Below are 23696 nucleotides of genomic sequence, written 5' to 3'. Positions count from 1 at the left end.
TTTAATGTAGTTTTTAAGGATGTAGGAAATACAACAAGATGGTAGTTTCCAAAAGTAGAAATTAAAGAACACAGCAAAACAAAGATAGATAGAAAAATAGATATAAATTGGTTCTAGAAATGAGTCTATCTTATTTCTGTGTATTTTATAATGACATTTAGATCCACTAGTCTTCTATAAGCTAATTTTTTAAACAGAGATACCAATTTTTTACAGAATTTAGGAATTTCTAATTCAGTAATTGAAACTATTCTTGATTTTAAAAGAAGTTTTCTAAATTTAAATATAAAATTTAAAATAGTTTAGCCTTTCTCCTATTTCCAAATTAATTGACATTTGAATGAGTGCTGACATTTGGTTTCAGCATTTGTCAGATATTTCTTTTTTTAAATTTTATTTATTTATTTATTCGTTTGTTTTTGGCTGTGTTGGGTCTTCGTTTCTGTGCGAGGGCTTTCTCTAGTTGTGGCGAGCGGGGACCACTCTTCATCATGGTGCGCGGGCCTCTCACTGTCACGGCCTCTCTTGTTGCGGAGCACAAGTTCCAGACACGCAGGCTCAGTAGTTGTGGCTCACGGGCGTAGTTGCTCCGCGGCACGTGGGATCCTCCCAGACCAGGGCTCGAACCCGTGTCCCCTGCATTGGCAGGCAGATTCTCAACCACTGTGCCACTGTGTCAGATATTTCGGAAAAATCAATTATTGTTAATTTTATAAAATATCAGAGGGAATAGGATCATAGTTTTCTATCGACTTGTAATGGCTCCTCAGAGTCATTGGTCCCAACTAGGAGCCATTTATCATTATCATTATTATTATATTATCATTTGTCATTACTCCTTGTAAAGATAGTGATTTCCGGTACAGTCACTGCTCTTTTGAACATGTGATTCAGACACAAGCCCACTGTTGATCTAGTGCCTTGTTGATCTTGTATAATGAATAATGTTGAAAGAAAAATCCTACAGAAAAGGACACCTTCTCTAGTCTTTATCCAGTGAGTCGCCGTTGGTGTGTTTGGTGGAAGCATGGGGTATTGCCTAGGAAATGTGCCTTCCGGTCCAGTTTTGTATGTGCAGAGTTCACAGTGGGTAGGAGGAGTCATCCAACCTGTCTGAGATGATGAGAGGGGGAATGAGAGGGTCCCAGTGGATTACAGAGGAAGGAGATGGGCAGAAACCACAAGAATGCTTACATACAAATACAGCAAGGATTCCCTTCCTCACTGCCTCCCCTTTCATTTTCAGATATCTCCAGATTTCACAATTTGTGGTAACTTTTGGTACATTTTAAGAAACAAAAGCACATCAAGGATCTGTTGTGTTTTACTAATATAGTATATATGTTGAATGACCCATATGGTTGTTAAAATGGGACTTTTTCTTTTCCATAAAGGTTTTCATGATTCCATCTTTTGATTGTTTAGTATCATCTTAAAACAGCAAGCTCCAGTTCCAAGGCGACAAAAGTGTGATGTTCTTCCCTCAGGCTCCTCGTGGAAAACTGGCGTTTATTGAGTTGATTACCTTTATAGCATAAAAGTAGTTTCAACTGTATTTCTCATAGGTGAAAATTAAACTCCTTTCATATTTCGGCTGGGATTTTTGATGGATTTCCTAGTAAATACTATGTGTGTTAATATAGAAATTGAATTACACTAACTTAGAAATTAACTACAGTGGAGAAAGAAATTGAAATACCGTTTATTAAATTTCAACTTGATATACCATACTGAATCTACAAATTCATCCTTACAGGAATCACTAAACATTAGGAGAGTTTCAGTTAATAGTTGTTTGTTCCCTAACCCCAGCGCTCAGTGCCCCCGTAAGTCGTGGTCAGATAATTATTGCATTTAATTTCTTGCTCACTCAGAAATAAGTAGGGCCAAGGGCACAGTCTTCATTTCTTATGTTATCACTACAAATCCATGTCTGGAAGTTCTTCTCTTTTCTGCTGGGTGCCCTAAAAGGAGGGGTCATTCTCTCCCCTCTTTTGACTGCCAGTCAAAAAGTCCACCCTCCCCAGATGCGGCACCCACTGCCAGCTGTCTGTCATGCTTTGCTTTGGAGTGTTTGAAATATCAGCCTCCCCTTGAGATTTTGAATGGGCCAACTTACTTGGATTAAGGTGAAGGACTCCAAACAATAGAGTAAGTCACCTCTGGTTTGCGTGGGGTAAAAAATATCAGAATGTGAGAGCAGACCATAGAAAGACCCTTTTGGCAAGAGTGTGTGGGCTCTGCTTGTGCACACGGCGCTCCTGTCGGGATGACAGCAGAAATGAGGGCGAGGATGTGGTCCCTGGCCACTGGGACCTCAGCCCTGGGCTGGAAGATAGATGCCTTCTTTGCATGGGTGCCCCTTGCTAGGTGGAGCAAGTGCATTGCTCAGCACTTGTTTGGAAGCATTTGGAATTCTTTTTCATTTACTCTTGGCTCTAATTCAACCTCAGGTGTACCGTTAACTCGAGAACTTGTGTACAGGTGTCAGTGACACCTTGGGACTCGGCTGGCACTAAAACATTTTCACAGCGTCCTTTGCCTCTGTGATCTGCAAGAGAGCCCCTTGCAGTTAGGTCTTTATAGAGTTTCCAGGATCCAGGAAGCAGTAATTCTGATGTCTCATTCAAGCAGTTCTTTTTAAACATTTTTTTGGTCATTTGCCATAGAAATACACAGTGATGTGGCATCAAGGGAACCATCAGGCTTTCACATCTCCTTCTGATCCTAAGCCATCGGGTTATTTTCTTGTGTAAGTAGGGATCCCCCTTTTTATATTTACTTATTTATATGCCTGTCTCCTTCAAGTGACAAGGGTCTCTGCTTTGAATTTCTGGCACATGTTTGTGTTAAATCAAGCTTATGTACTGTATTGTTCAAATATTTTACTGCCTTAATTATTTGTATGATATAATAGTTTCTGATATAATTTTATCAAAATCTCCCACTTTTCCATTTCTCCTTGTAATTATGTCAACTTTCACTCCATATATTTAAAAGCTATGTTGGTAGGTGCATATAAATTCATGACTTATGTATCACAATATATTATTCCTTTTTTCATAGTAAGTTGTCCATTTTAGCCCCTATTTATGCTTTTTGACTTAAGTTCTATTTTGCCTGATAGAGATAATGCTACATCAGCTTTCTTTTAGCTAGCATTTGCATGATATATCTTTTTCATTCCCTAATTTTCAGGATTTTTTGGTATGCATTGGTTTGTTTTGTGTGCTGATTTGTTTAGACTCTCTTAAAACACCACATGACTGAATTTTTTAAACGCTAATGATAGACTCTGTCTTTTAATTGGTGAGTACATTAGTTTTCTATTGCTGCTGTAACAAATTTGTTATCTTACAGTTCTGAAGGTAGTCTAAAATGTGTCTATAAGGCTGTGTGCCTTTTTGAGACTCTGGAGGAGAAACTACTTCCTTGCCTTTGCCATCTTTGGAGGCCACCTGCATACCTTGGCTCATGGCTCCTTCCTGCACCTTCAAAGCCAGCAGCAGCATAACATCTTTGCTCTCTGACCTCTGTTTGCATTCTTACTTCTTCTCTGACTGTGACCCTCTTGCCTCCTTCTTATAAGGAACTTTGTGGTTACATTGGGACCACACCAATAATCCAAGATGATCCCTTCATCTCAAGATCCTCAATCATATCTGAAAGTCCCTTTTGACATGTAAAACAACATATTCACAGATATCAGGGATTAGGATATGGACATCTTTGGAGGGCTATTATTCAATCAACCATACCAAGACTAACCTTTTAAAATTTATTGTGATTATTGAAATATATGGACTTACTTCTACCATGTCTTTCCTATATACTATAACTGTTTCCTACTTTAGTTTTCTCCTTTTCTGCTTTGTACTGGATTGATAAATTTTCTCCAAACCCCCCTCCAACCACTGCTATCTTACGTACATTTTTCCCATACTCGTTTGGAGGCTATAGATTTTATTTATTTATTTTATTTGTTATTAACCCTAACAAATAAATGTTACCTTTTTCTAACAATAATGAAAGAAATCAGTATCTTGGTCCTCCTCAAGAATAAGACAAGGACCCTATCACACATTTATTATCTCTTAACCTTTCTTCACACCTGTCATTTGTAATTATTGTGTAGAATTTTGGATCTTCTCTTCTTTCCACAAAGTTGCTGAATTTTGTCATTCAGTAACTACTCACTAGTTATCAAAATATTTCGTGAATTTCTCTTTATTCTTCTTTTATTTCTTGTATCTCTCTGCTTCCTTCTTGGTTTGTATTTCTTCTTGGTGAATTATATCCCTTTAAGTTCTATGCTAGAGGTTTCATAGTTTATGTATATTTGACTATATCTTGATTTCACCTTCAGTCTTGCATGCTAGTTTAGCTGAGTATAAGAATCTATTTGACAAGGTTTTTTTTCCTTTGTACATTGATCTCTGGCATCAATTGTTGCTGATAAAATTTTGCTGTTAGCCTGATTATTATTCCTTTATTGGTAATTTGTCTTTCTCACTAGTTGCTTTTAAGACTGTGTTTTCATTTTTTATTTTCTTAAATTTCTCTTTACTGTATCTGAAGATTTGACCCTTAAACACTGGAAAGTTTTTTGCCATCATCTCTTCAAATGTTTCTTCTCTACCGGTCCTTCTATTTTCTACTCTGAGGAAAACAATACACATATATGCACATGCACACACACACACACACACACACACACACACACACACACGCAAATGTTTCTGTGCAATTCTACAAGCTTAATTTTATTTCCATCCATATCTTTCATCTCTTCATCCATCTCTTCATCTCTCTGTGGTGCCTCCTCAGTGGTATGTTCCAGTTTCCAAATTCTCTTTTTGCTTTTGGCAAATCAAATTTATCTTATCTACTTACTTTTTAAAATACATTTATTTATTTATTTATTTATTTATGCTGCGTTGAGTCTTCGTTGCTGCATGCGGGCTTTCTCTAGTTGTGGCAAGCGGGGGCTACTCTTCATTGCGGTGTGCGGGCTTCTCATTGTGGTGGCTTCTCTTGTTGCAGAGCACGGACTCTAGGATGTGCGGGCTTCAGTAGCTGCAGCACGTGGGCTCAGTAGTTGTGGTTCGCGGGCTCTAGAGCGCAGTCTCAGTAGTTGTGGTGCATGGACTTAGTTGCGCCGCGGCATGTGGGATCTTCCCAGACCAGGTCTTGAACCCATGTCCCCTGCATTGGCAGCTGGATTCTTAACCACTGCACCACCTGGGAATCCTTACTTTTTAAATTTAATTTCGGTGACTGTACTTTTCAATTCCAAGATTTATAATTGGTTATTCATATCTACAATTCTCGATTCATATCTTCATGTTTTTGTTTCATAATCCTTGTTTTATGTATATTATCGTATCCTGAACCTCTACAAGGATCTCGGCACATTTTCTAATCAATTTCATTTAGCTCTATTGATGCTCAAGAATGAATTCATTAACCTGTTGTTTGAGGTTGCATTTGGAATTTTAAATGATAAATTAATCAGGTGTGGGGTATTTTTTCTCTCATTCTCAGTGCTCTTATCTCCCTGTCTAGCATTTTTTCCATTTGTCTTCACCCAGAGCAAATCACTAGTCCAGAATCAAGTGTTGAGCCTTTTTTCCATGGGGATGTAGATTCAGTCATCACACTGGGCAGTGGCTTGGCCTGGAGCCTATCTACGTGACAGTCTCTATTTCACCACCATAATGTCTACCACCACTGGCACAAGCCTGTGTGTAGACTGTAGCCTCAGGAACATCACAGCTTTGTTTAGCCTTCTTTCAAATACAAGGAATCTCTCTTAGCTTGGGACCTTGACCCTTATCCTTTACTTCCTAGAAGCTCTTTTTGGTTTCCGTTTTTCTCCCTTGAGCTTCCTTTACTAGAAGGTTATTGTTTCTCTTCCACTTCTGGCCCATATGATGTTTACCTTGTTTTTGAGTACAACTATGCCTGGAAACCAGCATCAAATCAAAAAGACAACCTACTGAATGGGAGAAAATATTTGCAAATGGTAGGATTGATAAGAGATTAATATCCAACATATATAAACAGCTCATACAACTCAACATCAAAAAAAAAGCACAATTAAAAAATGGGCAGAAGAACTGAATAGACGTTTTTCCAAAGAGGAAATGCAGATGGCCAACAGGCACATGAAAAGATGCTCAACATCGCTAATCATCAGGAAAATGCAAATCAAAACCACAATGAGTTACCACCTCACACCTGTCAGAATTGCTATCATCAAAAAGTCCCAAATAACAAATGCTGGCAAGGATGTGGAGAAAAGGGAACCCTTGTACACTGTTGGTGAGACTGTAAACTGGTGCAGCCACTGTGGAAAACAATATGGAAGTTTTTTTTAAAAACTAAAAATAGAACTACCATGTGACCCAGCAGTTCCACTCCTGGGTATATCTCTGAAAAAAACATAAACACTAATTCAAAAAAATACACACACCCTGGTGTTCACAGCAGCATTATTTCCAGTTGCCAAGATATGGAAACAACTATGCCTGGCTTTTCATTTTTCAAAACATTATCTCTTTTTTCTGTGTGTTAGAGTAAAAGACATGTTTTAAAGCTTAAACTCATTGATCTATTGTCAGTCCTCTTAACTGCTTTTTATAGTGCTTTATATATTATCGGTGAGCACTGACAAAAGGATGATGAAATGTATCTTCATCTGGCATGAGAGAGCAGAGTTCTTATGTCTTAGCCTTAATTGTGAAAAATCTATAAAATAAATTCACAGTAATAAGGAGATAAGAAGAGAATAACATTCTAGTTTATCATGGTGGGCATCTTTTCTTTCACCACATAAAAGTCATAGCCATTCCAGAATGGACTGTGCTTTTCCTAAGCCATACCAAGTGACTCATCCAGTGACAAGAGGATACCAGTGGCAGTGATATCAAGAGACTTCCAGAAGCAAAGGTTTGTACTTGACAGAGAGCTGTAAGCCTCTCACCCCCACCCTCACTTGAGACCTCTTTTACTTTGGCGTAGCTAAATGTGAAACTCAAAAGACAGATTCCAATAGGTCATATTGATTATAAACCACCCTGAGAGAAGGAAAGCTACTGATTGAATGTTAGGTAACATGATGGGTCAGCACCTTCCCTGAATTTAGAGCAACAGCTCTACTGATTGAATATGATTAGTTCCAGTATAAGCTAGAGCCAAAATGAAAGGAGATTTGATTTCCTTGTCACTAAAGAGCTAGCCAGAAAATAAAAGAAAAATGTCTTGGTTTCCTGCATGCTTTGTAAACCTTTCCATCTTCATTCTGCCTATTCCAGCTCTTACTTAGCTTTAGCAAATTGTTTATGTTAATTAATTATTATTCAGGCATACAGTTAATACTTGTCACCACAGAGGGAGATTAAGGCAAAACTTCCTTCATATGGATCAAATGTGCTTTTTTTTTCAAGTTCTAATTTCCCTCCTCCATAAAAATCTATAACTTCTTCCCTATTACCATCATCATCATCAACCCAACTGCAATGGGCTAAATGTTTGTGCCCTGCCCTCCAAATTCATATATTGAAATCCTAACCCCCCAAGTGATGGTATTAGGAGATGAGACCTTTGGGAGGTAATTAAGTCATGAAGGTAGAGTCCTCATGAATGAGATTAGTGCCCTCATAAAAGAGACCCCAGAGAGCTTTCTCACCCTCTCCATCACGTGAGGATACAATGAGAAAAATGGTTGTCTGCAACCCAGAAGCGAGCTCGCTCATGCCAGAACCTGATCATGTTGGCACTCTGATCTCAGACTGCCATCCACCAGAACTGCGAGAAATGAATTTCTGTTGTTAATAAACCACCCAGTATAGTATTCTGTTATAGCAACCCACATTGACTAAGACACCAACTCATGTCACTTCTAGGGGATGCCTATTATTGTCATTATCAACTAAAGAATTTATTCTGCCTGTTTGTGCACTGACAGTAGACAGTCATCTTCAATAATAAGCTAGTACAAAATGAAATAAACACTTTTATATAATGAGAAAAGACAAGAAGAGATGCATGGTGTAAAAGTTTATTAATGGTATGAAATCCCCAACACACATACGTCAATATTATATGATGTTGATCAGGGAGCAGATCATATTCTTCCGTAGTCACATTTCATCTTCCCTGTCTCAAGTAAAAGGAAAGAGACTGGAGAGGCATATATAACATAGTAGAGCTCTCCATAGGGTGACACTTGGGGTATTTTTTTAAATGTCAGTTGCGATGAAGTTGTATGCAGCATTGTTTCATGCTTTGGAAGAAAAAAAATCCTCCTCTGAGATGTTAGGACATTAAACTGGGGTGTGTCTGGGAGGGGAGGACAACATTATCTGAGGGTGGGCATGGTCATGTGTCATGCACAGTTATCTTACATATGGTAGTCACTCAACAAAGAGTGGTTAAGTGTGTCAGTGCTGAAGTAGTATTCTGTACTATCGGCAGTGTAGGTACTGTATTCAAACAGATCCGGAATCAAGCCTTAACTGTGCGTGCACTAATTCTGGGCACGTTATTTAATCTTTCAGAGCCTTTGGTTCCTTCTCTTTAAATGGAACTAGTAATGGCATCTAGAAGATTAAACATGATAATCTATGTAGAAAGTGCCTGGTAAAAAATTAGCACTCAGCATTCAATAGATGGTAGCTTTGATTATTAGTGTTGACAGACAAGAAGATCTAGGTGAAATGGCTTATGGAAAGACTTAAATTTTTATGACACTGTATCTTAAGATCTTTTATATTTTTCTTAGGTAAGAAAGAAAAAGAAATAAGGCACACTCAGAGAGGCCCCAAGGTTTCAAATTTAACTGATCCACGTAGTACAGTGCTCTGTCAAATGGGAACTCTAATGCTGCCTTTTTCCTTACTCTTCACTTGTTTCTATAATTTTTGACAGTGAAGCCATCTTATAAAATATAAAACATTTTTATTGATGAATCCATATGTGTTCTTCCACATCAAAGAAAAAAAGGTTTATTAGCAAATAACTTACTTTAGAAATTTCAGGTTCATTAGCTTTCTAATTCTTTAGCTCCTTGGGGCTTATTTATTCATGTATTTGTACAGATGCTTCCTGGCACTGTGAAAATCATGCCTATGTGCTCAGAGCAGTCCTATTTCCTTTTATTTAACTATCATCATGACTTGTGTTTGATATGACACTTTTCACTGTCTCTTTAAAAATTTTTTTATCTTAAAAATTTTTTTTAATTTTGTAAATTTTTTAATTAAAAAATTTTAATCTGTCTTGAGAAGGCAGTGACTTTCAGAAAGAACATTATTGTCCTTGTTCAAAGATACCTCCTTGTAGCCTTAAAAGATTGTTGAAAAAGAATAGATACATGTATGTGTATAACTGAATCACTTTGCTGTACACCTGAAACTAACCCAACATTGTTAATCAACTATGCTCCAATATAAAATAAAAATTAAAAAAAAATTGTTGGTACATATTACTTAAGAGCTGTGTAAATTACAGATACCTGCCTCCCTCATACAATCAAAGTCTGCTGGCCTTAAAATTCTCAGACTTAATGGGGAAATTAAGAGGTAGGGCAATTGCTTGACCAACCGGAACTCTCAGCATACCAAGCTCAGACCAAGCCCTTTCAATTCAATATATCATTCTGAACTACTTCCCTCTAAGAACAGAGAGAAAAGCTGGGCAAGATATGAAAAATCATGAGTTTCAGGGAATGATGGAGCAAACAAAGCCAATGACAACCCAAAAGAAAAAGGAAATTGAGAAATATATGTCCAGCGTTTGTGACTGCTTTTCCCATATAGTACCAGAAGAGGCTGAAAAACTGAAAGGAGCTTTCAGAAAACTCACTGGTCTAAGAAGGTAAACATTGGAATCAGGACAGGCTAGAGAGAGAAAAATTGGAGAAGAATGGACTTGGTAAGACTCCCAAACTTTTGGTTAGTACTAGGAAAAGCTACATTCTGGGAACAAAAGTAAGCTAGTACGGACCATCATTTTAATCTCTGCCTATATAAAGGAGTTCCAGGATTGCTAGTTTTCTCCAACATCTTTCCTAGAAGCAAATATATAGTCTCACCAGAGGAAGACAACATTGTTCTAAGCCTCAAAGTATCTCTACAGTTTTCATACACAACGTCAAACAGTTAATTTAAAAATTACCAGGCATACGGGAGACAAATTAATATAAAACTACAATATGCTTAATATACTGAAGGAAATAAAAGACAAGATTTAAAATTTTGGTAGAGATCTAGAAAGTATAAAAGAGAAAAAATGGGAATTGAAGACCTAAAAAATACAATTGAAATTAGGAACTCAATAGATGGGTTTAACTGCGTATTACATACAGATGAAAACTGTGGAAGTGAACCGTCAGATGAAACTACCCAAAATGAAAATGTAGAAGAGTTGGTAAAACAAATGCACAGAGAGAGGGAGAGGAAAAAAGCTTCCATTATCTTCCATAGAAGCAAATGGATAAGGCTCAAACTGAAAAATTAAGAAGTAGCAGTAGATTACTTACAGATGTGAAGGTAAACACCAAAAGAAAATGCTAAAAATTAAAGGGGTTGCCCTCATTAATGTGCAACAATGAGAATGAGAATGAGAAGGGTGGGAGAGTGGGTTCAAGAGACAAGTGTTTTTCACACTATACCTTCTTAAAAATATTTTTAAATTAATTTTTATTGGAGCATAGTTGCTTTATGATGTTGTGTTAGTTTCTGCTGTACAGCAAAGTGAATCAGTTATACATATGCATATATCCACTCTTTTTGAGATTCCCTTCCCGTTTAGGTCACCACAGATCATGGAGTAGAGTTCCCTGTGCTACACAGTAGGTTCTCATTAGTTATCTGTTTTTAACGTGGTAGTGTATATATGTCAATCCCAATCTCCCAATTCATCCCACCCCCTCTTACTCCCCTTGGTAACCATAAGTTTATTCTCTACATCTGTGACTCTATTTCTGTTTTGCCAATAAGTTCCTCTGTATCATTTTTCTAGATTCCACATATAAGCAATACTATATGATATTTGTTTTTCTCTCTCTGACTTACTTCACTGTGTATGACAATCTCTAGGTCCATCCATGTCTCTGCAAATGGCACTATTTTGTTCCTTTTTATGGCTGAGTAATATTCCATTGTATATATGTATCACATCTTCTTTATCCATTCCTCTGTTGATGGACATTTATGTTGCTTCCATATCCTGGCTATTGTAAAGAGTGCTGCATTGAACATCAGGGTGTATGCATCCTTTCGAATTATGGTTTCCTCTGGATATATGCCTAAGAGTGGGATTGTTGGGTCATATGGTAGCTCTGTGTTAGTTTTTAAAAGAACCTCCATACCGTTCTGCATAGTGGCTGTACCAATTTACATTCCCATCAACAGTGTAGGAGGGTTCCCTTTTCTCCACACCCTCTCCAGCATTTACTGTTTGTAGATTTTTTGATGATGGCCATTCTGACCAGTGTGAGGTGATACCTCATTGTAGTTTTGATTTGCATTTCTCTAACGATTAGTGATGTTGAGCATTCTTTCATGTGTTTGTTGGCAACCAGTATATCTTCTTTGGAGAAATGTCTTTTTTTTGTTTTGTTTTGTTTTGTTTATGGCTTCCTTTGCTGCACAAAACTTTGAAGTTTCATAAGATCCCATTTGTTTATTTTTGTTTTTATTTTCATTACTCTAGGAGGTGAGTCAAAAAAGATCTTGCTGTGATTTATGTCAAAGGGTGTTCTGCCTATGTTCTCCTCTAATGGTTTTATAGTGTCTGGCCTTACATTTAGGTCTTTGATCTGTTTTGAGTTTATTTTTGTGTATGGTGTTAGGGAGTGTTCTAATTTCATTCTTTTACATGTAGCTGTCCAGTTTTCCCAGCACCACTTATAGAAGAGGCTGTCTTTTCTCCATTGTATATTCTTGCCTCCTTTGTCATAGATTAGGTAACCATAGCTGTGTGGGTTTATCTCTGGGCTTTCTATCCTTTTCCATTGATCTATATTTCTGTTTTTGTGCCAGTACCATACTGTCTTGATTACTGTAGCTTTGTAGTATAGTCTGAAGTCTGGTAGCCTGATTCCTCCAGCTCAGTTTTTCTTTCTCAAGATTGCTTTGGCTATTCAGGGTCTTTTGTGTTTCCATACAAATTGTAAAATTTTTTGTTCTAATTCTGTGGAAAATGCCATTGCATTGAGTCTGTAGATTGCTTTCGGTAGTATAGTCATTTTCACAATATTAATTCTTCTGATCCAAGAACATGGTATATCTCTCCATCTGTTTGTGTTGTCTTTGATTTCTTTCATCAGTATCTTATAGTTTTCTGAGTACAGGTCTTTTCCCTCCTTAGGTAGATTTATTCCTAGGTGTTTTATTCTTTTTGTTGCAATGGTAAATGGGATGGTTTCCTTAATTTCTCTTTCTGATCTTTCGTTGTTAGTGTATAGGAATGCAAGAGATTTCTGTGTATTAATTTTGTATCCTGCAACTTTACCAAATTCTCACAATATAACTTTTCTAGAACCATTTAACTTTGGAAATTGTGTATGTGTATACATTTAATACAAATAAAATTTAAAAATTTACGTCATGCTTCAGGACAGAGTGTATAAGTATGCTACCATTTATGCAAGAAAAGTATATATGTAATAATACAAATACATATATGTCTAATTTTACTTATAAAGTTTCTCTGAAAAGCCAGGCAGAAAACAGCAAACAGTGGCTGCCTCTGGGGATGGTAACTAGTGATCACGCACAGGCATGAGAGAGAGAGAGAGAGACTCATTATCCTTGAATCCATTTGAATTTAACACTGTGACGTGTATTATTTATTTTTAAAGAAAAAGCTTCTAAGAAAGAAAGAAACTGGGAATGAATCTGAAGCAAGAGAGCAGAGTTAAAATTAAATGCTCTCTAAAGAGAAGAGTGATCGTATCCTTTTAGAATGAGTTATTTATTCAAGAAATATACGTGTGTCTTCTTGTTACACAAATAACATTTCCTTAACTTCTGTTTATTCTATAAGGATAGAGAAAAAAATCACTGTATGCCACCCTGAAGGTAACCACTATAAAATCTTTGGTGCGCATCTTCCAAAACTTTACTGTGTTTGTGTGTCTGACTGTGTATTCCTACCCCCCACCGTCAAATAATGCTATTTCATTACCAGCTATTTTCATTCAGCAATGTAGTATAGTCAGTTTTGATATGAATTATTAAGGAGTATTCCTGTTCAGATCATTTTCAGTGACTGACTTTATTGCATCATTTGGCTCCACGACTGTTGTTTAACTAACTAATCCCTGACTGATAGGTGGTTTCCAGTTTTTCACCACTGTAAACAATGCTCACATCTTAATTGCTGCTCCCATCTTTAACTGCTTCCTTAGACTAAATACCTAGAAATGCAATTGCTGGGTCAAATGGCATGAACATAACTAAGAGTATTGGTACATCTTTTGATATTATGTCTCAGAGAGTTTGTACCAGTTTGTATCCTACTCACCCTACCCCCATCAGTGTTAAAGAATGTCACCCTCTCCGAGACCCTTGCTAACATTTTGTTTGTTTTACTGAACTGGCAGATGAAAAAAAGTGTTGTATCATTAGTTAAGTCTGTGTTTCTTTGGCTTACTGGTGATGCTGAACATTTTTCATATATTTATTGACCAATAAATAAGTATTTTTAAGCATCTTCCTCATGCCTGGGATGAACTCTGCTAGCTGAAGGGAGAGACATAAAAATGATCTTTCTTCATAAAATCATGAGAATGATCTCTTTCTTCAAAGAGTTTACAGTTTCAAAAAAAAGAAATGGATACAAAAATAACACAGTATTACAGTGTGCTGCTATGTTATATATAAGCACAGAGGAGGAAGTGGCTAATTCTTCCATAAAATTAAAAATGTTCAGAGGTAGGCACATTTGAGTGGAGACTTGAGGCATAAGGAGGAGAAGGACAGGGAAATGGGGTGTACATTTCCAGAGAACAGCATAGTCAGATGCAGTGATGATGTACAGCACACTCGGGAAGATCTGGTGTGGCTGAAACCGAGGGTGTGTGTTGGAAATTGACAGTGCCTGGGAAGTAAGCCTGGAAAAGTGCATTGGGGCTAACAAAGGATTTGGAACAAATCCTCCAGGCCATAGGTTCTTATCTGGTGCACCAGTCTTGATTGCAGGCTGCCTCTGTTTCAAACAGAAAAGATGAGAAACACCCACCATGTTTGGGGGTCCATGAACCCTGGAAATTATATGTAAAGTTTGGGTTATGTGTGTGTGGGGTGTGTGTGTGTGTGTGTGTGTGTGTGTGTGTGTGTACTTTTTCTATGGAGGGGTTCCATAGCTTTCTCAAAGGGGAAAAAAATTCAGCACCACTGGTCCAGACACTGGAGAGCCATCCAGAATTTCCAGCAAGAGAGGCATAGGATCAGGCCTGTGAAAGAGATTCCTGTCAACTAGATTGGGGAGGGTGCAAGCAGGAAGGAGAACTGGACGTGAGGTTTTGAATGATAACGTTAATAATAACCACCAATTATTGAGTATTTACTTTGTGGTAGACAAAGTACTAGGTGCTTGGCACCCATTTTATTTCCTCTTCAAGTAATACATTTAACAGATGAGAAAACTGAAACCTAGATTTTAAAAATTAATACAGAGCCACCTGGCTACAAATGGGCAGAGTCCACAGTTGACCGACAGGTCTCCATGTGACTTTAAAGCCCCCTCTTTTAATGATGACCCTCTCTGCTTCTCTTATAAAGCTCCGGCATCATTTCTTTTGTACTTCATCTCCTAACGTTCAGTTAATTATTTTAAGCAGCAAAGTGACTCACTTCAGGGCAGAGAACCATATGACTACAGATATCATTTAGAGGACAAAAAAGAGAAAGGCCTCAGTGACTGTTCATTGTTCTTGTTCCACAAAGAATTGGTCATCTGCTGAGATAATAGTATAAATCCAGAGAAATCCCTGACTCTGCACCTTGGTTCCTGTTGTCATTTGTGTCCTCTCATTCCATGGAAGGAAATTCCTGCAGATTTCAACTGGCAAGCGAGTCATTTTAGAGAAAAGGGCACAGTGCTGTTTTCTTCAAGCTTCATAGTCATTAGCACTGCAGGATAGGAGGTCTGCCTGAGTGTATTTGCTCTCATTTACTGTTGAAACGACATGTGCAAACACTTTTGTCTTTTATGGCAAATATTAAGTACATGATAGGGTAATTTATAAAAGCTCTGACTGTTTTACCTTGACTGTTTTACCTTGGGACCTGATCACTGCCTAGGTGTGCTAATGCTCTATTGTCAAATAAAAAGCAAATGTTAGCCTTAGATATGTGTACCCTCATATCTAAGGAGGAGGGTTTAACACTTATCACCAGTGGGCATGGAATTCTGAATTGCAAAAGATCACAATTTTTCCATCCTTTGCACAGTCATATGCACATACACAAACCAACCTCCTGTATGTGTTGTTCATGGGCTACTGGAATGACTCAGGCATTCTAGCCCCAATTCATAGAAAAAACAGAGGCAGCTGTTGCTGAAATTTTGGTAGAAGGCTTAGGAAAGCTAATTTTTTTCATCTTTGGAACGCTGTATTAGTTTTCTATTGCTACATAAACAATTACTCCAAACTTAGTGGCTTAATACAATACAAATGTATTACCTCAGTTTCCATGGGTCAGAAGTCCAGACATGACTTGGCTGGATCCTGCCTTTAGGATCTCAGAAGGCTGAGATCGAGATGCTGACTGAGCTGCATTCCCTTCTGGAGGCTTGACTAGGGAAAGATCCACTTCTAGGCCCCCTCAGGTTTGGCAAAGTTTGTTTTCTCTCAGTTGAATAACTGAGGCCCCATTTTCTTGCTAGCTGTCAGCCAGGGACTGCTGTCAGCCATCAAGCCCCCCACAGTTCCCCACCATGTACCCCTTCCATAGACCCTCACATGCTTGGAATCTCCTCATTAGGAAGAGCCCGATCCCTTCTAAGGGCTCTGTGTTCCGGCGTAAGTCAGGAACACTGGGGTAATCTCTCCGTCTGCAAAATCCCCTCACAGCAGTGCCTAGACTAGCGTTTGATTTAATAACTAGGAGAAGATAATCGGACACCAGGAGATGGAGTAGGAGTAGCCATCTTATACTTCTGCGTACTGTAAACCCTTATGAGATGCTTCTCTTCTGGCAAGAGTATTGTATGTTAATGCTTTCTTAGCATCCATCCTTACTGTCTCAGTTTTGTAATATATTTCAGGGACAAATACTATTGAGCCCATAATTGTGTCATGTGGGACATTTCAGCTCTTGGTAAAATGATGACAATAGCTGTCATTTATGGAGACTTACTGTGTGCCAGACACTATTCTGAGTTTTATATGCATCACCTCATTTAACCATCAACTCTATGCAGAAGGTGCAATCAGTCTCATGAGCTGCAGGTGGGAGAGCTGAGGCTGGACACGGTTAAGTGACATGCCCAATGTCCAACAGCTGCAATGTGGCAGATCTGGGACTCAAACCACAATGTCTCTTTTCCTTTAGAGCCTTCCTTCCTAACCTATCAGTCGTTGTCTTGCTGTATTGTTATTTTGAAAGGGTTACCAAATGTTCTCCATAGCTATGATTATCATTCATCCATCCCTCCTTTAGTCAAATTTGCCATCTAATAACATAAAATGTCACATAGGCCAAGTCCTCCCTAAAAACAAAGGATACCCCTAAAAGCCAAATACCAAAGAGACATAAGGTGAGAGTGGTTTAGAGCCTGACTTTTGGTAAGGATAGTCCAGTACCTTAGCAGCTGGCATTTTATTTTTTTTTATTATTATTTTTTAATATATATATTTATTTGGCTTCACCGGGTCTTAGTTGCAGCACATGGGATCCTCGTTGCCACGTGCGGGATCTTTCGAGATCTTTAGTTGCCGCATGTGGGATCTTGTAGTTGTGGCATGTGGGATCTTTAGTTGCGGCATATGAACTCTTAGTTGCGGCATGTGGGATCTAGTTCCATGACCAGGGATCGAACCCAGGCCCCCTGCATTGGGGGTGCGGAGTCTTAGCCACTGGACCACCAGGGAAGTCCCAGCAGCTGGCATTTTAATGTGCCTTGTTCTTGGATTCTAGGATGTACTTTGCTGCCTGGTTTTATGCCAAACATTGATTAATAAGCTTCATCAAAAAGAAAACTGACCACTTCAGCCCTGGAGAGCAACTTCAGGTCTTCTTTCCGGAACAGCCAACCCATGTCAGCAGGAATCAGAATAGAAATGGTACCCATCCGTTGAAAACTAATGTCCCCAGACTTGAAATAGCACTTAGGCTGGTGACACCCTCTCTTTATTGTAGACAGAGGGTTGACCTGTGCTACTGGCTAGACGAGGAAAATAAATGGTTAGAACAGGAAAGCTGACGTTGCCAATACCTCTTTTGAAAGGCATTTGTTTTTTTGATAAAAGAAGGACAAAAATGGCATTGACTTATGTTTTGATTGTAAGCTGAGCCTCATAAATGAGTAAAACTGTGTAGAGTGTTCAAAGGCCATATATTTGGGAAGAAGGGCCAACAGAATGAGATGATCCTGCCTAGAATGTTTTTATTATATCTTCTAGCTGCCCCTCCATTTGTCCTAACAGCAGATAGATATGAACTCCAGGCCTGCAATTCCCATAGAAGTTGAAATACCAAATTATACTCCTACTTCTGTGTTCTGATAGAGTGAACTCTTCACCTTCCAAAAGCTGAGTTGGGGGAAGACTTAAGGACGTGACAGTATACGGAACCAACAAGGTAGCTAGAGCAGAGAGTAGCTAGCAGTTCACCACGCCTGTCCTCCTTTACTCTTGGGCCAGAGCAGATGACATTTCCCAGCCTCCTTTGGAGTTAGGTGTGGCTGCGTGACTGAGCTCTGGCCAGTGGAAGTGAGCGGAAGTGATGTGTGCCACTTCCAGGCTTGTGCATAAAACCTTGGCATATGACCCTCCATTCTCTTATTGGCCAGGCAGATGTCAGTGTCCACACTGGCTTAGAAGCCATGAATTAATAAACATGTCAGTATCTGTTTAGCTGGGGCCCTTGAATGCCTGAATGGAACAGAAGCCCGTCCTCACTCCTGCCACCAACTGGAATGCATGTGAGCCAGAAATAAGCTTCTGTATTATTAAGCCATTGAGTATCAGGAATCTTTCCATTATAGCAGCTGGCATTACTTTATCTAAAATAATAGCCTAAAATGATTACTGTATGTCTTTCAAAGTCAATCAGGACATTAAAATTTAAATTCTAAAAGCCGTCTAGAAATGCAAAAGATTACATCAAATGTTGTGATTTTATTGTTCTATAGGAAATTAAACAAATATCTAACTTAGCAATTATATTTCAGCATTTTTTTTTTCTTTCACTGGCTATATAAACCAGTCTCTGTATTCTCCTTGGAACCAGCTTTATTATCTACTGATTTTTTTCATTAAAGAGAGAAATCTTTGACAAAATAAAATAAAAGCCTAGAATAAAAACAACTGAAAGTAAGACAGATAGTTCTAAGTAAAGAGAAGGGCTAGTTACTCAAGCATGGGAAATCTATTTCCATGTATTACTTTGATTATGTAGGTCAGACTGAAAATGATACGTCAGAGATTCCTATTTACTGTAATAAAAACTCCAATGAAATGATGCTATAATGACTCACTTAAAAATATCTATAGGAAGTTGCATTTGCATTTATAGCTCTTTAGAACTCACTTTTGTGTTATTTTCTGTGGTTAATATGTTAAAGGATATTAGTATTTTCACTTTGGGACTGTGTCTTAGTTCAGGCTGCTATAACAAAGTACCACTAGGCTGGATCAGACTGAAGACTGATAACTTCTCACTGTATCCTCACATGACAGAGAGCAGAGCAGAGGAAGTGAGTCTTTCATGACTCTTGACAAGGATACTAATCCGGGTCATGAGGGCTCCACCTCACGACCTCATCTAACTCTCATTACCTCCCAAAGGCCTCACCTCCTGGTACCATCACATTGAGGATAGGGTTTCAACATTAATTCGGGAGGAACACAAACATTCAGTTCATAACATTCCATCCTGGCCCCTCCAAATTGATGTCCTTCTCACATGCAAAATACATGCATTCCATCCCAACAGTACCAGCAGTCTTAACTTATTCCAGTATCAACTCTAGAGTCTCATCTAAATATCAATTAAATCAGGTATGAGTGAGACTCAAGGTACGTTCATCCTGAGGTAAAATTCCTCTCTAGCTGTGAACCTGTGAAACCAAACAAGTTATGTGCTTTGGGAGCTGTTTAGGTGAAATGGATATATTTTACATATGCGAAGGGCATGAATTTGGGGGGCCTGGGGCAGAATGTCAGGAACTGAATGTTTGTCTTCCTCCAAAATTCATATGCTGAAACCCTACCCTCCAATGTGATGGTGTTAGGAGGTGGGGCCTTTGGGAGGTAATTAGGATTAGATGAGGTCACAAGGGTAGAGTCCTCATGATGGGGTTAGTGCCCTACTAAGGGTCAGAAGATAGCTTGCTTCCTCTGCTCTGCTCTCTTCCATGTGAGGATACAAGGAAAAGGCAACAGTCTTCAGTCTGAAAGAGGGCTCTCAGCAGAATTCAACCATGCTGGCACTCTGATCTCAGACTTAGAGCCTCTGGAATTGTGAGAAACAAATTTCTGTAGTTTATAAGCCACCCAGTCAGTCTACGGTACTTTTTTATAGCAGTCCCAGCTCACTAAGACAGATATTGGTGCTGAGAGTGGGTACTGCTGTAACAGATGCCTACAAATGTGACAGTGGCTTTGGAACTGGGAAATGGGTCGAGGCTATGAGTTTTGTTTTTTGTTTCTAATTTTTTTTATTAAAGTATAGTTGATTTACAGTGTCATGTAAGTTTCAGGTATACAGCACAGCGATTCAGTTATATATATATATATATATATATATATATATAAAAATATTTATTCTTTGTCAGGTTCTTTTCCCTTGTACGTTATTACATAATGTTGAGTATAGTTCCCTGTGCTATACAGTAGGTCCTTGTTAGTTATTTTTAAAAAATTTTTATTGGAATATGGTTGATTTACAATGTTGTGTTAGTTTCTGCTGTACAGCAAAGTGAATCAGTTACATATATAAGAGTTTTGAAGTGCATGCCAGAGAACCTTACATTGCTGTGACTGGGCTATCACAGACTGTTTTTGAAAAGTGGATAAATTAAGATGCAAAGAAGTTATTTCTTTGACCCTCAACATGAGCAAAATACAGTGACATTCAATCTTGTAGTTTCTCTTGCCAGTAATAATTGATCTATAGTCCCCAAAATTGAATTTATGAGGATTATTATCTTTCTGTTACTAATATTTTAAGATAAAACTACATACAAATACAGGTTAATGTTCTGGAAAGACAGACTTTGCTTACTGTCTTCTTAATATTTTAGTACTCCACTAGGGCTAATTTACTGTGAGTAGAAAAGTTAGAGAGAAATTTTGGAAAAACAATTTGAGTCATACAAGCATCAACATTTCTTTTGGCAAGTGTCCTCTGAATAGAGAAAATTCTCATACAAATATCTTATCTCAGCCCTAGTTTAACTAGTGTGGTATTTAATGTTTGTTTTCTTTTATATCTGTGTCTCTAGAGATGGCCCATATTAAAAGGTTATGAATAATAACAGGCATCTGGACTTAGAGTTAAACCTATAATTTCCATTAATACCAAAATTAAAATAAAATTTCCACATCATCATTCATCTACATCCTCTTTATAAACAACTTATAATCTTGAGAACTGTTCTTCTGTGCTTTGTTTAATTTATTTGAATTTTAAAATGCAATGTATTTATTCGTTCCCATTCAGACTTTCAAACCAGGAGGAAATATAATTAGCACTGTGGTCTGTGGAATAGAATTTTCCTCAGTTGTTAATTGGGAAATTGGCATTTGAGTTTAAATCTTAGATTCTCCTTATTTAAGTGCCTGTGAGCCTGTCCCCAAGAGAGTGACCATGCAGGGCCCACTGAACAAATCCAGTCTCTGAATCTGCTTTGGGGCCAGACCTGGATTTTGGTGACATTCCAAAGCACTGCCATCCTGTGAGATTCTGCCTGGCTGAAATTTCTAACTCTTGCCTGCAAATTGCAACATACATTTCTTATTTTCTTATTCAAATTGTAACAACATCTTCTTATTTACAACCATCATCAAGCAGAGCAGCTCTATTCCAAACCCAATCTGTGCTTGTCAGGAAGTTTCTGATCCGCAGCTTTACATTGTACCTGAGCCCTCATAGAGCTACATGTGTTTGTACATTTGCTAGGAGAAATACACCATAGGAACTAAATAGAGGCCGGATAATTCTGGACTGGAGTGCCCTCTCAAATCCAGCCCATAGAGTATATTTTACATCTGTTTTTAAGTTGTTGTTTTCTTCTATGTGCTTTTCTTCAGAGGACTTATTCTGAGCTTCCCTACTCAGAAGAGTACGGGGAGCCAAGAAAGATTCACAAGGGAGTGACGAGACTCCTCCTCAGTGAAGTGGAGAGTTTGGCTTTGCCTCTCCATTATTATCCTGGAAGTTTCAAAATGATCTGTATACCAGTTCTTTTTTCAGCCTTTTCCCAGTGCATTGTTAGTCATCACTAAATATTTTCTATGAATATTTATCCATATAAATATTTCTGAGTAATTTCTTCCTCAAAACAGGACTGTTAGAAATGATTTAAATGATACAGCAATCAAAATAGGGATATGGTGCTTTGTGTTCATTTTGAGATAATTGTTTATATATAAAATTAGAGTAGAATAAATTTGAATTTTATCAAGCAATAGTATAATACAGTTAGGGGGACTTCCCTGGTGGCGCAGTGGTTAAGAATCCGTCTGCCAGTGCAGGGGACACGGGTTCAAGCCCTGGTCCGGGAAGATCCCACATGCTGTGGAGCGACTAAGCCCGTGCGCCACAGCTACTGAGCCTGTGCTCTGGAGCCTGTGAGCCACAACTAGTGAGCCCACATGCTGCAACTACTGAAGCCTGGGCTCCTACAGCCCACGCTCTGCAACAAGAGAAGCCACTGCAATGAGAAGCCCGCATACCGCAACAAAGAGTAGCCCCCGCTCACCGCAACTAGAGAAAGCCCGCACGCTGCAACGAAGACCCAATGCAGCCAATTAATTAACTAACTAATATATATATATATATATATATATATATATATATATATATATAGTTAGGGATCACACTACCTGAAAATTGTGCTCAATTTCACATTTAGACAGAAAAGAAAATGTGTCTGGAAATTTGTTGTACAGTCAAAGAATTTCAATATCTTCTGCTCTGGAAATGCACCTTGTTCTTTAGATTTCCCTGAGGCACTTTCACCCCAACCTCCTTCTGACTTGCATTTTTGTTGTTTACACGGTGGTCCCTATGAATGTCATTACTATCAGCTTCTTGGGGGCAGGAATGGTGCTTTGGATATTTTTGTGTCTCCCACAACACCTGGACCTTAGAACCACTGAATGTGTATTTGCTATATGTATTGAAAAATCCTAAGAACAATTTGCTTATAAAATTTACAGTTGACTAGGAAGGATAGGAAAAGTAGCTAATAAGTCGAATGTCATAATCAGAATTTTTAAAAATCTCAAAAGGCTGAAAAATGTATAAAAAGAGAAGTAAATAATAAAACCTGAATTCAAAAACACACGAAAAACGCTGAAATTAATAACATAGTAAATGTGTTTAACAGTGAATTACACACAGCTGAAGAAAGAATAATGAACTGGAAGATAGCTCAGAGGAAGTCATCCAAAATGAAGCACAGGCAGAGAAAGAATGGAAAATGCAGATGAAGGCTGAGACAGAGAGGACACACTAGGAAAGTCATACCCATGTGTAATGGAGTAATACAAGGAAAGGAGAAGGAATGAGGCAGAAACAATATCTAAAAACATAATGGCTGAGAATTTTTCAGAAATAAACATATCAAACCACAGATTCTGGAAGTGTAGCAAATTCCAAGCAGGATATACAAATAAACCCATAACTAGAGACATTGTAGTGAACCTGAACTATAATCAATCAAATACAAGGATAAAAATCTTAGAAGCAGCCTGGGAAAATAGATTACCACCAAAGAAACAGAATTATATTTTTAAATTAAATAAGATGCTTATAGCATGAGTCATTTTTTATTATTTGACACTTTAACCAAATTTTCAACTTACTTTGGAGCCATGTGAGGTTTTCTTCTAAAGCTGGATGTAGAATTTGGAGGGCTGTTGAACAAAAGAGGGAGATTTGATTTATTCTATTTAGCTCCAAGGGAGTGGACCAAATACCAGTGTTTGGAAGGTCAAAAACAAACAAACGTATCTCTAATATAAGGAAGACATATCAAATAGTTTGAGTTATTAAAACCAGGGATAAGTTACCTTAGATGATAAATAAGATCTCTAACATCAAAGGATTTGATTAAAAGGCAGATATATGAATTCATTTAACAAATATTTATTAAGCATCTCCTATATACCAGGCATAGTTATAGATCCTAGGGATGTATCAGTGAACAACAATAACAAAAAAGACAAAAATCCCTTCTTTGGAGAGCTTATATGGTAGTGCAAAGAGACAGAAGCATGATAAATCAATCAT

At 38.0% G+C, this 23696-nt stretch overlaps 1 protein-coding gene across 7 annotated transcripts in view; it reads left to right on the top strand.

Moving 5' to 3' along the window:
* HYDIN (HYDIN axonemal central pair apparatus protein) overlaps positions 1–23696 on the top strand; it is a 432533-nt gene that overhangs the window by 219582 nt on the left and 189255 nt on the right. The window lies entirely within an intron of this gene.

Source organism: Stenella coeruleoalba (assembly GCF_951394435.1).
Source record: "Stenella coeruleoalba genome assembly, chromosome: 20".
Lineage (NCBI taxonomy): Eukaryota > Metazoa > Chordata > Mammalia > Artiodactyla > Delphinidae > Stenella > Stenella coeruleoalba.
Note: the sequence above shows the minus strand (reverse complement) of the source record. Positions and strands in the feature narration are given on the sequence as shown.